Here is a 13,344-nt window from a genome sequence, read left to right as displayed (position 1 = left end):
CACTGAATGTGTAGATTGCTCTAGGTAGCATTGACATCTTCACAATATTTGTTCTTCCAATCCATGAGCATGGAACTTTTTTCCATTTCTTTGTGTCTTCCTTAATTTCTTTCATGAGTATTTTATAGTTTTCTGAGTACAGATTCTTTGCCTCTTTGGTTAGATTTATTCCTACATTTAAAAAGCCAGACAGGGGCGCCTGGGTGGCTCAGATGGTTAAGCGTCTGCCTTCAGCTCAGGTCATGATCCCAGGGTCCTGGGATCGAGTCCCGCATCGGGCTCTCTGCTCCTTGGGAGCCTGCTTCTCCCTCTGCCTCTCTCTCTCTCTCTCTCTGTCTCTCATGAATAAATAAATAAAATCTTTAAAAAAAAAAAAAAAGTAAAATAAAAATAAAAAAAATAAAAAGCCAGACAGAAAAGATTTTTTATTACATGGTTTGTTTTATATGAAGCTTTCAGAATATGCAAGTACATAGAAACAGAATAGAAATTAGTCATTGTCAGGGGCTATAGAGGGATGAATAAGAGTGGCTGCTAATTGACATGTGGTTTCTTTTGGGGGTGATTTAAATATTCTGGAATTGGTTAGTGGTAAGAATTGTATGGTCTTGTGAATGTGCTGTACGCTCTGCAAGTGTAGAATGTGTTGTATTGTACACTCTAATAGGTTAATTTTATGGCAATTAAACATGGTAAATTTAAATAAGATTCAGATTCTCATAACATAAAATAATAATATCAGTAAAAAAATCATTCACCATGCCGATATTCAGAACAGACTCAAACTAAATGAAAAAAGACTATTAAAGTAGCCAACAGTGAGATAACAGAGACACTAGAAATATCTGACAAAGATTTTAAACCAGTCATGATAAAAATGCTTCAGTGAGCAATTGTGCACATATTTGGATCAAATGGAAAAATAGAAAACTGTAGAAAATAAATAGTACATTGAACCAAGACAACAAGAACCAAACTGAAAATTTAGAATTGAAAATAATTAATCAAAATAAAAATTTCAGTGGACAAGTAGAATAGAACATAAAATATAATCAGGAAGAAGAAAACAGAATAAAAGAAATTACTTAAACTGAATAGTAGAAGATAAAAGAGTAAATATATATAAATATATAAATAAAAGTAAATATACAATAATTATGGTGTTTACATAATTATGATGTTTACATTATAATCTTCCATTTTTCTTAATATATATGTATATATAATATTAAGAAATATATATATATATTAAGATAAATGGAGGATTGTAATGTAAAACATTTTTTGTCATTAGAATCCCAGATGGAGGAGAGAAAAAGAGCAGCCCTGAAAAATTGCTCAAATTAAAATAGTTGAGGGGCGCCTGGGTGGCTCAGTTGTTAAGCGTCTGCCTTTGGCTCAGGTCATGATTCCAGGGTCCTGGGATCGAGCCCCATGTCAGGCTCCCTGCTTGGCGGGAAGCCTGCTTCTCCCTCTCCCACTCCCCCTGCTTGTGTTCCTTCTCTCGCTATCTCTCTCTGTCAAATAAACAAATCTTTAAAAAAAAAAAAATAAAATAAAATAAAATAGTTGAAAACTTCAAAAAATGTAAGGAGACCTTGACATACAGATACAAGAAGATGAGCAAACTTAAACAGGTTCAGCTCAAAGAAAGCTGTGCCAATGTACATCAAAACAAAATATCTGAAACCTAAGGGCAAAGAAAAAATCTTGAAAACAACCAAAAACAAATGATACATTATATATTGGGTGGGGGGGAACTATTCAAATGATAGTGATATCTCTTCAGAAACCATGGAGCCCAGAAGAAAATGACACATTTTTTTAAGTGCTGAAAGAAAAGATCTGTCAACCCAAAATATTAAACCCAGGGAAAATATTATGCAGGAATTAAGGGGAAATATAGACATTCCCAGAAGGAAAACTGGGAGAATTTATCATCAGCAGACCTAATCAGAATGACTAAAGTAAGTTTTTTGAACAGGAGGGAAATGATTAAAAACAAAACAAAACAAAACAGAAAAAAGAGGAACCTTGGAACATGAAGAGAAAATAACGTGGTAAAAGAGAATGTGGATAAATACAACCAGACAGAAAGCAAACAGACTCATCCCCCAAGTCGCTTCTCCCTCTCCCTCTGTCTGCTGCTCTCCCTGCTTGTGCTCTCTCTCTCTCTGACAAAAAAAAAAAAAAAAAAAATACAGAGAATAAACTGATGGTGGCCAGAGGGCAGGTGAGTGGGTGATGGGTGAAATAGTTGAAGGGAATTAAAAGGTGCAACCTTCCAGTCACAAAATAAATGAGTCACAGTGATGAAAAGTATAACATAGGGAATATAGTCAATAATATTGTAGGGGCGCCTGGGTAGCTCAGTTGATTAAGTGTCTGAGTCTTGATTTCAGCTCATGTCATGATCTCAGGGTCCTGGGATTGAGCCATGAGCCAGGCTCCCTGCTCAGTGGGGAGTCTGCTTGAGAATTCTCTCTCCCTCTGCCTCTCCTCCTGCTCGTCCTCTCTCTGTCTCTAAAATAAATAAATAAATCTTTAAAAAAATAATATTGTAATAACATTAGATGGTGACTGTACTTACTGTGGTAAGCAATGAGTAATGCATAGAATTGTCAAATCAATATGTTGTACACCTGAAACTAACATTGTATGTCAGTTATATTTCAATAATAGAAGAATGTGGATAAATACAATAGGCCTTTCTTCTTTTATTAATTTTCTAAATTATGTTTAATTGTTGAAGCAGAAATTATAAATTACTTCATATAGTTTCAAATGTATATAGAGGAAATATTTAAGATTATTATATTTTAAATAGGGAGGAGTAAAGGGACATAGAGGTAAGATTTCCCAAACTAGAAAAATGGCAATACCAGGAGACTGTGTTCAGGTATGTAAATGTAATTCTGTACCCAGAGAAAACACTAAAAGAACTACTCAAAGAAATACAATCAGAAACACTATACATAAATCAAAATGGAAATCTAAAAAAGGTTCAAGTAACTGACAGAAAGGCAGGAAAAGAAAAAGAAATGAAAAACAGAGAGAACAAACAGCAATAAATAAATTAAATAAATAAATAAATAAATAAATAAATAAAACAGATTTAAGCCTTAGCATACATTAAATGAAAATCATCATAATGCACAAAAGGAAAGATGAAGATTAGAAGAATAGGTTTTAAAAAATTGGTTTATGATGTCTATGAAATACTTTAATATAACAAGATAAAAGTTAAAATTATGGAAAAAGATATATCATGCAAACCTTAATCAAAAGAAAGCAGAACTGTGTTGATTACAGAGTAAGTAGACTTCAGATCAAAGAAAATTATCAGCATCACAGATGAATATTTTATCATGATAAAAGGGTTAATCCACCAACAATACAAAGCAATCCTAAATGTATATATACCAGACAACATAACTGCAAAATATGTGAAGCAAAAAAGACAACTGAAAGGAGAAGTAAACCATCCATATGATTGTGAGACTTCAACACTGTTCTATGACTGATAGAAAATCAGCAAGGTATATATAGAACAACTCAACAACAGCATCAACCAACAGGATCTCATTGACATGTATAGAACACTTCACCTAGCAGAGTTCACATTATTTTCAAGTGCTCATGGAACATATACCAAGTTAGAGTACATCCTGGGTCATAACACAAATTGCAACAAATGTGAAAGAAGTCATATAGAGTGTCTCTAACAACAATGGAATAAAAGAGTTAAATGACAGAAATAAATGGGAAAAACTACAAAAACTTGGAAAGTAAACACCCCCCTTCTAAATGAAACATGGGTCAAGTTTTCATAGGCAACCAAAAGGAAGCTGAAATGAATGAAAATCAAAATACAGCACACCAAATTTGGGGGAGCACATCTGAACCAGTGCTGAGAGGGAAATTGATAGCACTAAACACATATCTTAGAAAATATCAAGCATCTTGAATCAATTATCTAAATTGAGAAAGAAAAGAGCAAAACAAACAAACCCCAAACAAAAAAATGAAAATTATAAAGAGCAAAACTTAATAAAATTGAAGATAGAAAAACAGTAGAATAAGTAATTGAAGCAGATAGCAGCTTCTTAGAAAGCACCAATAAAATGAAGAGCCTCTAGAAATAGTGTTGAAGAATAAATGAGAAAATACAAATTACCAATAACAGGAATGGAGTATAGAATAACCCTACAGTTCCTGTAAACATAAAAAGGATATTAAGGGACTATTATGAAAAATATAACATGATTTTTATATAATTTGACAACTTAGAAAAAATTAACCATTTTTTCCAAAATCACAACCACAACACATCAAGAATTAAATAGAAAAAAAGAATTAAATAGATAATTTAAATAGACTTAAAACTATGAAAAAAGTTTAAATTTTTAATTTAAAAATTCCAAAACATAAATCTCTAGGGACATATAATTTTACAGGAGAATTCTACCAGATGTTTAAACAAGAGTTAACCCTGGTTCTACACATTCTCTTATATAGAAGAGAGAATTTTTCAAAATTCATTTTATAATGGTAGAATTACCCTGATACCAAAACCAGGCAAAGATAGTGAAAGAAAACTACAGAGCAATATTCACAATTATAGATGCATAAATCCATAATAAAATGTTAGTACATAGAATTCAGCAATATATAACAATAATTATATACCATGATCAAGTGGGATTTATTATATAAATGTAGGTCTGGTTCAATAATTAAAAATTAATCCATGCAGTCCACCATATTAATAAACTCAAGAAGGAAAATCATATTATTATATCATTCAATGCAGAAATACATCTGACAAAATTCAACACCCATTCATGATAAACACTCTCAGAAAAAGATAATAATAGATAGGAACTTGCTCATTTGATAAAGAACACTTGTGGGCACCTGGGTGGCTCAGTTGGTTAGGCGACTGTCTTCGGCTCAGGTCATGATCCTGGAGTCCTGGGATCGAGTCCCACATTGGGCTCCCGGCTCAGCGGGGAGCCTGCTTCTCCCTCTGACCCTATCCCCTCTCATGCTGTTTCTCTCTCTCTCTCTTTCTCTCAAATAAATAAATAAAATCTTTAAAAAAAAAAAGAACACTTGTAACAACCCTATAGTGAACATTATACTTTATGATGGAAGACTTAATGGTTTTTCCCTAATAGAGGGAACAAGACCAGGGCATACTCTCTCAAGACTTATTCAGTATGGTGCTAGAAGCTTTAACCAAGCCAGTAAGGCACTAAAAGTAAATAAGAAGCATATAAATTAAAAAATAAATAAATAAAAATATCCCTATTTTTGTCTATATAGAAAATTCTAAGAAATACACAAATAAATCCCTAGAACTAATAATTAATTTTATTTCATTGATTTCATTTAAATATAGAAATTTAAACTTTATTAACATGTGCTTTATTGTAATTGTTACTTATATGTCATGGAATTTATGAGTATATGTCTCAATAACTCTTATATGATTATGTGCTTCCATTCTAAAAATAACAAGTTAGCCTTTGCTTATTTACATTTAGTGACTAACCATTAAATCTGGTAATTATTTTTTGGTATGAGGTAAGTAGAAATGTTGCTATTTAAATCATTCCTCCGAATTACAATTTATCACCTGCAGGTCTTTGCTATCTTCTTCTTCTTTAAAAAAAATATTTAATTTATTTAAAATAAACAACAACAGCAACAACACAGCTCACCCATTCACATCCACCTTTTACAACCATGTTCTCTGTATCTATGAGCTTGTTTGTTTATTTGTTTGTTTTTTGGATTCCACATTTAAGAGAGATCATATAGTATGTGTCTTTCTCTGTCGGACACATTTTAGTAAGCATAATGCCCTCGAGGTCCATTCGTTTTTTGCAAGTGGCAAGATTTCATTTTTGTTCTATGGTTAAATAATGTTCCACTGTGTGTGTGTGTGTGTGTGTGTGTGTGTGTGTGTGTATCCCAATTTATCTATCGATTCATCCACTGATGAACACTTAGGTTGTTTCCATTATCTTTGCTATTGTAAATAATGCCACAATGACTATGGGGGTACATATATCTTTTTAAATTAGTGTTTTTGTTTTCTTTGGATAAATATCTGATACCTATTTTTTGCTGCATCCTGTGGTATGAATTGCTGCATCCTATGGTATGAATAGCTAATATATTTTTGATAAAAATGAATAAAGTAGGAGGAATCTGTGTACTCAATTCTAAGACTTGTTGTATAGCTATAGAAAACAAGACTATGTAGTACTGGTGGAAGATAGACACACAGTGCAATGGAACAGAATTGAAAATCTAGGAATAGACCAATAAAATATGCAACTGGTTATTGACAGATGAGTAAAAGCAAATTGATAGAGGTAAGATAGTTTCCTTTTCAACAAATGGTGCTGGAGCAATTGGCTATCCAGAGTAAAAAACAAACAAAAACCTTGACATAGGGGCACCTGGGTGGCTCAGTCGTTAAGCGTCTGCCTTCAGCTCAGGTCATGATCCCAGGGTCCTGGGATTGAGCCCCGCATCGGGCTCCCTGCTCAGCGGGAAGCCTGCTTCTCCCTCTCCCACTCCCCCTGCTTGTGTTCCTGCTCTCGCTATCTCTCTCTCTGTGAAATAAATAAATAAAATCTTTTAAAAAAATGTTTAAAAAAAACCCTTGACCTAAACTTCAAATTTTATACACATAATAAGTCAAAATGGATCATAAACTGAAATGTAAAATGTAAAACTCTAAAACTTTTTGAAAAAAATTCAGGATCTAGAGCTTGTTGAAAAGATTTTAGGCTTTACAACTAAAGCAGAATAGATAAAAGGAAAATCAATAAATTGAGTTTCAAAATTGGAAAGTTTGCTCTGCAAAAGATTCTGGTAAAGAGGTTAAAAGACAAGGTACAGACTGGGAGAAAGTATTTGCAAACCACATATTTGATAAAGGATTGATATATTGAATATTTAAAAATATTCTTTAACATAAAGAATGTATCGATATTTGTGTTTTGAGTGTAACTGAATATTTGAATATATTGGATATATATTCTTTTTAAAAATTTTTTATTGTTATGTTAATCACCATACATTACATCATTAGTTTTTGATGTAGTGTTCCATGATTCATTGTTTGTGTATAACATCCAGTGCTCCATGCAGAGCGTGCCCTCTTTAATACCCATCACCAGGCTAACCCATCCTCCCACGCCCCTCCCCTCTAGAACCCTCAGTTGGATATATATTCTTGAGTATAAAAGTTATTGAATATGTAAAGAACTTCCAGTACTACTGTAAAATATTTTAACTAGAGTGTAAACAGAAATAAAAAGTGCCCCAAACACTAAACAGACACTCTCAACTTTCAACAGTAAATAAACAATCCAGTTATAAAATGAACAAAAAACATGAAGAGAAAAATTCACTGAGGAGAGCTACAGATATCAAATAAACACATGAAAAGATTTTCAATTTCATTAGCTATTAAGGAAATGCAAAGTAAAACCAGAATGAGATAACACTATACACCTATCAGAATGGCTAAGGGTGGTTCAGTCGGTTAAGCATCTGCCTTCAGCTCAGATCATGATCAAAGATCCTGGGATCGAGTCCCGCATCAGGCTCCCTGCTTAGTGGGGAGCCTGCTTCTCCCTCTGCCTGCCACTCCTCCTGCTTGTGCATGTTCTCTTTCTCTCTGTGTCAAATAAATAAAATCTTAAAAAAAAAAAAAAAAGAATGGCTAAAATAAAAATTAGTGACAACACCAAAATAATGACAGAATATTTAGAAAGTGGACCATTTATGCATTGCTGGTAGGATTGTAAAATGGTACAGCCTCTCTCTAAAAAGAGTGTGGCTGTTTCTTAAAAAACTAAACATGTAGTTGACATACAACTATAGCATTTATCCCAGAGAAATGAAAATCTGTACATGAATGTTTAGAGCTGCTTCATTTATAATATCCAAAAGCTATAAACAGCATATATGTCCTAACACTGGTGAATGGTAGACAAACTATGATAAACCTATACCAAAAAATACTATTCAACAATAAAAAGAGACAGATTATTTGATACATGCAACAACCTTGATAAATTTCCAGATTATTATGCCAAATTATGAAGGCCACTTCCAAGGATTACATACTGTATGACTCCATTTATATGACATTTGTGAAATGACAACTTTATAGCAATGAACAGATTAATGATTGCTCAGGCTTTAGAAGCATATGGAATAAGAGGGGCATGTGGGTGGTTCAGTTGGTTAAGCCTCTCACTCTTGATTTCGGCTCAGGTCATGATCTCAGGGTCACCAGATGGAGTAATCTGGTCGAGCCCCCCCAACCTTTATCAAGTGCCCCCCATCAAGCTCCCTGTCAGCTCCATGCTCAGTGGGGAGTCTGCTTGAGATTCTCTCCCTCTCCCTCTGCTCCTTCCACCCTCTCTCTGTCTCTGTTTTTCTCTCTCCCAAATAAATACATCTTAAAGAAAAAAAAATTAAAAAGAAGCATATGGGATAAGAAGGAAGTGGCAGTGCCTACAAGGGCGACATAAGGGATCCTTGTTTTGATGGAAATGTTCTGTATCTTAACTGTATCAGTCTATCCTGGTTGTGATATTGCACCATAGTTTTGCACAGTTGCCATGAAAAGTAACTGGGTAAAGGGCACATGGGATCTCTATTATTTTTTTACAATTTCATGTAAATTTATAGTCATCTCAAAATTTAAAAAATTATAAATAAAGGATGTACAAATACATACCGTGTTAACACTAATCAAAAGTAAGTTTCAATAGTTATATTAACTTCAGAAATTTTATTTTAGGGCAAAGACTATTGCCAAGAATAAAGAACATAATTTCATACTCATAAAGAGGCCCATTCATCATGAGGGTATGAATGTTCTAAATACTTCTGTAACTAATAACAGAGCTTTAATATATATGAAGTAAAAACTGCAAGAACTGAATGGAGAAACAAACATTCTAAATTATAGTCAGAGATTTCAGGAATCCTTTCTCAATAATTGATAGAACATGTAGATAGAAAATCAGTACGGATGCAGAGGATTTAATTAACCGCATCAAACAACATGTCTAATTGATTTCTCTAACATTCCACCCAACAACAGTATAATACAGATCACTTTTTCCTTCTTTCAAGTGTATCCAGAACATTTATTAAGAAAGAACATCTTCTTAGATATAAAACAAGTCTACATAAATATAAAAGCATTCAGTTGATATAAAATAATTAAAAATCAATAATGGAAACATTTCTGGAAAACCTCCAAATATTTGGAAACTTAATAACAAACTCTTAAATACCTCATGGGTAAAACACAAAATCAAAATATAAAATAATAATAATATGAAAACACAACATGCCAGAATTTGTGAAATGTTACTGAATAATTATTTATGGTTCTATCTATAGCAGTAAATACTAAAATAAAGAAAAAGAAAGGTCTTAAATCAGCATGGTATTGGCATAAAGATAGACAAGTAGATCAGTGGAACAGAAAAGAGAATCCTGAACTAGATCCACATGTATATGGATAACTGATATATAAAACAGATGCAAAAGCCATTCAGTGGAAATTAGATTCTGTTTTCAACAAATGATGCCACATCAATTTGATATCTACAAGCATAAAAATAAAAATACTTTGCAACATTAATCAAAATTAACTAAAAATGGAAGATAGAACTAAGCTTAAAACCTAAAATTGCAAAACATCTAGAAGAAAACATAGGAAAACAACCTCAGTGGACTTAAGATAGGAAAGATTTGTTGATATTATGCTATAAATAGGATTCATAATGGAATTAATTGATAAATTTTTCTTCAACAAAATTAAAGACTATTGTTCTTGACAGAATTCAGAGAATAAAAGGCAAGCCACAGAAATTATATCCAGTGTATATGTACGGTAGAGTAATAATATCTAGAATATATTTGGAATTCTAAAAACCCAATACAAAGATATGGGCAAAAGATTCGAACAGACATATTACTAAAGAAAATGTACAAATAGCAAATAAGCACATGAAAAGATGCTCAGCATCATTAGTTATTAGGACAAGGTGAATGACAACTACAATGATATACCACTGTAGTGACTACACATCTTTGAAATAGCTACAATTAAAAAGACTTGCTGTTTCAACTGTGAACAAGAGTGTGGAACAATTGAAACACACTGCTTGAAGGATATAAAATGGAACAACCATTTTGGAAAGCAGTTTCTTAAAAAATGAAACCTACATCTTCTGTATGATCTAGACATTCCACATGTAGATATTTATTCAAGAGAAGTAAAATATTTTTTCAAAAATATGTTTGCAAATGTTTATAACAGTTTTATTCATAGTTGACTTGGAAATAACTCAAATGTCTATTCACAAGTGAAATTGCAGTATGTCCATAAAATGGAATACTACTCAGCAAAAAATTAATGAAATATTGATACACACTACAACATGAATGGAGATGAAAGTGAATTACACTGAATAAAAAAAAGCCAGGCAAAAAAGTACATGTATGATTTCATTTATGTAATATTCTAGTAAATGCAAACTAATTTATATTAACAAAAAAGCAGACCAGGTGTTGCACAGCAATGGAGGTGGAATCAGGAAAAGAGGCATTAACAAGAGGTAAAAAGAAAATTGTTCATTATCTTTGGAGTATGAATGTTTCATTCATGTTTACATATTTCAAAATTTATAAATTGTATACTTTAAACAGTTGCAGTCTGTTCTGTATTAATTATATATTAATAAAACAGTTAAAGTTACATGCTATTGATCCAATTTTAGATAAATTTTAGAAAAATGTTTTCTAAAAATAAAGTAAGCATCTTGTATCTAGGTTTCCTTTTGCCTTAATTGTGCTTTATTGAGAGATGTAAGGTATAAATTGTGAAATGCATGCTCGAAAGGCATCTCAGATATATATTCCCTTGCCTCCAGGAGCTTGGATGTCCAAACCTTCCAGAGCAAATGGCATGATGTTCTCTGAAATGAGATCTCCAGAGCAGAGGCATCTCAATCTCTCTTTCTCCAAAGGTCAGTAATGCTTACTTATATCTTTTTCTTTTTGATTTAAGCTCATTTCTAATGTCTTAGTTCTCATTGTGATACATACTCTACTAATTCTTAAATCTCAAGTGATAATAATTAAGTCAGTACTTGTCCTTCTTTACTTGAGGCTTGATAGCCTCAGTCATGTTCAGTTTTGCACAAGTCATGAAGTCAATCATGTAACAACAACAAAAAAATACTTTCGATATAGTAATGCATAAATGTGGAAATGTGGGTGTTAGCTCTTCAACCTGTCAAAACTCCTGTTTTTCTTTCTTTAATTTTTTTATTCATTTAACTTTACTGCTTGAATAAAATGTCAATACTTTAATTAAAATAAACACATTATTTCCCTATATCATAAATAATTCCTTTTATTAAATATTTACCAGTCCTGTATGATAGGCATTAAGAATTTCTGATAATTTATTTTTGTAGTAGTTTGCACAGTATCATATATAAATCATTATTTTTGTATCATGATAAATATAACAAAATATTGTTAAGGGTCAGAGAAAATGAGAAGTGAAGATTTATGAGTAAGATGATACTTGAGCTTCTTTGAAATAGTTCTAAAGTGATACCAGTGGTAATATTCCAAAGGAATAGATATATAAGCAGTAACTATATATTGGCAATTGTATGGAACCAAGTATAAAATAGTATCACATTCCTAGAGTTTAAGGATTATTGTGGTTTTTAATTTTTGTCTTTATTTATAAGTGATTTACTTCAGTAATTATTGCTTTCTGTTATCAACTCACTTTTAACTTGTACTTACTTAGATCAAAATACATTCATTATAAGGGCAAAAAGCATCAATTTTAATTTTCATCATAAACTTGTAAATCACCCAAATAAGCTATTTTTCAAGTAAATTAATAAACAAATAAATAGATGGGTAGATGAATGAATGCTAAAATAATACAGTTAGAATGCAAGAAAACAAGTCTCCATATGAAGCAACTAAAACTCTCATAAACTGCTGGTGGGAATTCAAAAATGGTCCTGCCATTTTGGAAAAAGTTTTACAGCTTTTTATGACATTATACATTATACTTACCATATAATCCTGCAATTCAGTACAAGGTACTTACTGTAGATAAGTGAAAACTTCTGTCCATACAAAACTTGAAAAGAAAGATTGATTGTAGCTTTAGTCTTAATTGTTAAAAACTGGAAACAACCCAAATATCCTTCAACAGATGAATGAATAAACAAATGATGGTACTTCCTACACTGGATGGAATGCTACTCAATAATAAAAAGGAACAAGCTACTAGTAGACACACTAACAAGGATTAATCTCAAATACATCATGCTAAATGAAAAAGTCAGATTCAATGGCTGCATTCCCTATGATTTCATATATATGACATTCTAGAAAATACAAAACTATAGAAACAGATAACAGGTAAGTAGTTTCTGGGTCTAGGATTGGGGAAAGGATTGGTTAAAAAGATATAGAGAGGCCTTGGGGGAGTCATGGAAATGGCCTATATTTTATGGTGGTAGTAGTTACACAAAAAAGTGTTTGCCAACACTCACAGAGCTATGCACCAAAAAGGATAAATTTCATTATAATTAAATTACATTTCAATGAACTTGACTAAAAGTCATCATTCACTGCTCCTTAGATTTTGTCTGAAAATAATGGTTTTATTTTTGTCCTTATTTATAAATGATATACTGCAACAATGGTCATTTTCAGATTTTGAGTAGCTTTTATCTGTACTTCTCTAAGTCAATATAAATTCATTAAAAGAGCAACTAAAAGTATCAACTTGAATTCTTAGCTAAATAAATTTCCAAGTCACTCCAATGTATACTTTCTCAAATGAATACTAAAATGAATAAATACCAAGAAGATACTAGTGAAGATGCTAACATTAAGGCCCTATTAGTGATTTCTTGTAAGTCATATTGTACATGATCACTTGTTTCTCTGTCATAAAAGTGTATGATACTGTTGTTCACTTTATTATCATTGAAATCATCGAATAGTCCTAAAGACTTATGAGGCAGAGTTTGCAAATCTGGGAAGTCCTTGGCTTGTTCAGTTTTCAGTGAGTAGGAGGATGCTTTTGATAGGTAAGGCTGTGTAAAGGAGCTAAGCCTTCGCAAGCAATACATTTTTCTGAGTTTTGCTAATATTTGCCCCTAAAAAGGCTAAAGTACATTGTTATTTTGTTTGTTTGTTTATAGAAGGAATGAAATGAGACACATAATTTGTGGTGGGCAGCATCTT

Source organism: Halichoerus grypus, chromosome 10 (genome assembly GCF_964656455.1).
Source record: "Halichoerus grypus chromosome 10, mHalGry1.hap1.1, whole genome shotgun sequence".
Classification (NCBI taxonomy): domain Eukaryota; kingdom Metazoa; phylum Chordata; class Mammalia; order Carnivora; family Phocidae; genus Halichoerus; species Halichoerus grypus.
Note: the sequence above shows the minus strand (reverse complement) of the source record.